At 39.3% G+C, this 3,907-nt stretch overlaps 1 non-coding gene across 1 annotated transcript; it reads right to left on the bottom strand.

Annotated features, from left to right (window-relative positions):
- Positions 1 to 1,538: 1,538 nt before the first annotated feature.
- On the bottom strand, positions 1,539 to 1,645 carry LOC122110104. The gene has a single exon (XR_006147812.1). It is a non-coding gene; the product is annotated as a U6 spliceosomal RNA (small nuclear RNA).
- Positions 1,646 to 3,907: the final 2,262 nt, after the last annotated feature.

The following is a 3,907-nucleotide window of genomic DNA, read 5'->3' as shown; positions in this document are numbered from 1 at the left end:
GTAAAGGAGATGTAGTACTGGCAGTGGTTGTCTAGGTGAGAGCTAGGTTTTGGTCCTCACTTTGGTAGTGGAGAGGAAGAAAAACTGAAGATAAATGTGTCATCATATCTATATTTAAACACTTTTGGCTATCAGAGTGTTTTTATTTTCCTTTGATCCTCCATTTTAAACAATCTGCCACTTTCTTCTGGGCGGTTTTCCCCCCTGGCACACTTTCTTCAGTATTATCTGAATCTTTGAATGTCTGAACTTGTCTTTTTTCTTCACCCTGATTCTGCATTATTTCACAGAATATAGAATTTTAATTATTATTCCCCACTCCCTACACCACCATCAGAATTTGATTTTATTTGTGGTGTCTTTAAAAAGGATTAGTCAAAATTTCCAAGGAGGGAGCTGTCTACCCTTTTAAGACCACATTGCATGGGTCCCTTTAGGCCCATCAGGAGTGAAGGAAGGCTGGCACACAGGCTCTCTGGGGTCAATCTGCTTCAGGGTGGCCCAGAGCTGTCTCCTGAGCTGGGCCTCCAATGTCCAGCAAAAGCAGCAACATACTTTTGTGAAAGTTGTCTTAGGAAACCTTATGGCAAGAAGTTATGAGAATGAGAGTGGTGGTGGTCACTCAATTCTGAGCAGAAAACTTGGACATTATGAAGACAAATGAGGACCAGGTTTCAGAATTTGCTGGAATAATATGACTGACACTCTGGGGGAGGAAGTTAGGGTCTGAAAGTAGTTTTATATTACATTTTTATTACCTTTTATTTATAATTAAAATTTTAATTTTATTACTTTTTTTTTTTTGCTGGTTCTAGGGCTCGAACTTAGGGCCTGCATGCTGTCTTTGAACTTCTTTGTGCTCAAGGATCGTGCTCTACCACTTGAGCGAGCTTTTTCTGAGTAGTTTATTAGAGATAAGAGTTTCATGGACTTTCCTGCCTGGGCTGGCTTTGAACTGTGATCCTCAGATCTCAGCCTCCTGAGTAGCTAGGATTACAGGTGTGAGCCATGGTGCCTGGCTTAAATTTTTATTTTTTATTATTATTATACAGATCATGTAAAGAGGGGTTGCAGTTCCGTAAGTCAGTTAATGAGTACATTTCTTCATGGACAATGTCAACCTTTCCTATTTTTATTATCTTTAAGTAGTTGCATAAAGGGATTGTTTGCCATTCAATATGTTACCATTCAATATGTTCCATTCAATATGTATGGACAATGCATCTCCAGCTACACTGTATTATCCCTTTCATCATCCCTCCCCAACCCACTATCCTTACAATTTTCCTAGTTTCATAGAACATGCATTGAATTCACTTCCTCTTCCTCTCTTCATTCTACCTCTAACCCTTTGGGACCACCTGCCTCCCTCTTCCCCCATCTCAAGTACCAGATTCCTGGTATTTATCTGGCTAGACTGTGAGTTCATTGTTCTAAGGAGTCACACTATTTGAATTCTCCCCTGCATATACCATACTTCTGTTCATATATTTGTGTACATGTGCCTATGACTCTGGATGTGCTTACTTGTATATTTTAAAAATATGGAACATTTCACAGATTTGCATGTCATCTTTGCACAAGGGCCATGTTGATCTTCTCTGCATCCTTCCAGTTTTAGTGTATGTGCTGCTGAAGTAAGCACCTGACACTATTGAAAGGCCTAGAAGCAAAAGGACTATAGATCCTGGGGACAGAAGGGAACTGAAGGGCCTCAGTGCCTGCAGAGAGTTTCAGTGAGCTGCCTATTCTTGGGCAGGAATAAGATGGGATGATGATTTATCCTTACTGAAGGATGAGGAGAAGGGACTGCTAAAATGTGCTAGCGTCACATAGATGAACATGGTGCTGGCTTCTATATGCCTGCCAGTAGACATGCTGGCATTCTGCATCTACCACTGCCTAGAGCATCCAACATGGAACGAAACAGCTGTCACAGACTTGAGACAAAGGTAGTAGACACTCAAGTCAGACAATGCCTTGACACTGACAAAAGTCAGCCCCTCCGAGGGTGAATGGAATTACTTTTTTTAAAAGATGGTAGAGATAAAAATAATAGGTACACCATTGCTATAGAAATCCTCTCTCTTCAGAAGAGTGAATTCTAGCCAAGTAACCCCACTTCTAGATAGCCCATGTGCTGGGACACAGTGATTTTTAACTTTGGGGGCAGGGATTGAAAGTGTAGTATGTGGGTGATTGGGAGCTAATACTTCTCATCACCTGACCACAGCTGAATGAAGCTAGTTCAAAGCGGGGGAAAATGGACACCGAGCTGCATACTAGTGGCTCACACTTGAAATCCTAACTACTCATGAGGCTGAGATCTGAGGATCATGGCTCAAGCCCACCCAGACAGACAAATTTGGGAGACTCTTATTTTCAGTTAACTAACAAAAAAAGCTGGATGTGGAGTCATGGCTCAGATGGTAGAGTGCCAGTTTTGAGCTAAAAAAGGTAAGTAAAAGCACAAGTTCAAGCTGCAGGACTAGCACAAAAGAAAAAAAAAAAAAGAACTCACAATAATGTCATGTAAGAATATTGAAAAGATAGTCTCCAGTTTTACCTCAATCAAATGCTTAAGAAAATCCTGCTTTACCAAGACCATTAGAGGACATGTCTGTAGTTAACATGTCTGTAGTTAGAAGGAGAGGGTTGGGGGTTTTTTTTGGGGGGGGAGGGTCTTTTGTTTTGTTTTGTTTTACTTTGCTTTACTTTGCTTTGCTTTTCTGGACAGCTTGTTTTGGACTCCCCTCTCCTACTATCTAAAGAAAACTATTCTGGATCTTGTGGCACTAGAGCATACTCTAGTGGTAGTAAAGAAAACCAAACACTCCCAAAATGCTAAATTTAACCACCACTGGGGAGAGCTAGATAAATACTCCTGGTTTGGGCAAAAGGTTAGGTAAGCTTGCCTCATAAAAGAGCAAAGGAAATTAACAGAACACTTTGTGACAACTCCAAGCCTTAGAGAATATGACAACTCCTCTTATAATTCTCCTGAAAGCAGAAGACAATTGCTTTTTTTTTTTAAATCCACTACCCAATGCGAAGAGCAAACAAACAAGAATTATTAAACATCTTGAAACAGTCTAAAATAACATCCTACAGAGTGGGGTTTTACAAAAAGCTTTTACTGTTTCCTTTCTTCTTAAATCCGAGACACATTCAAATTTTCTCCTTGGAGATTCTGTTTAAAGAAGGACGAGCAGAGAATAAATGTAATACCTAAAGCAAACTCCCACCAGCCATGACAGTGTCATTACAAACTTGAGTGAGTACTATTATTCCAGATAAATAAAAACAATGGACCAGAACCAATTTTACATAAGGAAATAGTGTTCAATTTGTTGCCTGCCTAGCCAAACTCTCCTGTAGTCTATCGAGTGATGGTTAATTATAAATAAGAGTGTTTGTCTTTGCTTAATGACCGCATTCTTATGAAAGCACACTCATTCATTTAACCAGGTGGCAACACTGCCATCTTTAGTGTGTCTCCAAACCAAAAGAAACATGTCCCTTTGGTTCATAAATGTAAACTATACTCTTAAAATCAATCTCCTTCAAACAGGAAGAAAAATAATCCAACAACACCACACACATAAAAAAAATACATTTTTCTTACACTAAAAGCTTTGTGTTCTATTGTGTTTAGACTGAAAACATGGAACTATTTAGAAAGAATTAAAGAGATTATGCTTATTTGATTTCAAGTTATCTCAGCAAGAAATACATGTTTCATACCTATTTGGAAAAACAGCAGGTTAAATGACACATTCACAAATGACGGAAATATTTCAAATGTGCCGCAGGGGCCATTTGACCTGAGCACCATACGTTGAGGAAACAAAAGCTTATGTTTTAAATGTTCCCTTAAGAAGAGTTGGGTGGGGAAAAGGGGAGACTT

This window comes from Dipodomys spectabilis, unplaced genomic scaffold (assembly GCF_019054845.1).
Source record: "Dipodomys spectabilis isolate Male_0828 unplaced genomic scaffold, ASM1905484v1 ptg000073l, whole genome shotgun sequence".
In the NCBI taxonomy this organism is placed as follows: Eukaryota; Metazoa; Chordata; class Mammalia; order Rodentia; family Heteromyidae; genus Dipodomys; species Dipodomys spectabilis.
This window is presented reverse-complemented; position numbering and strand designations above follow the sequence as displayed.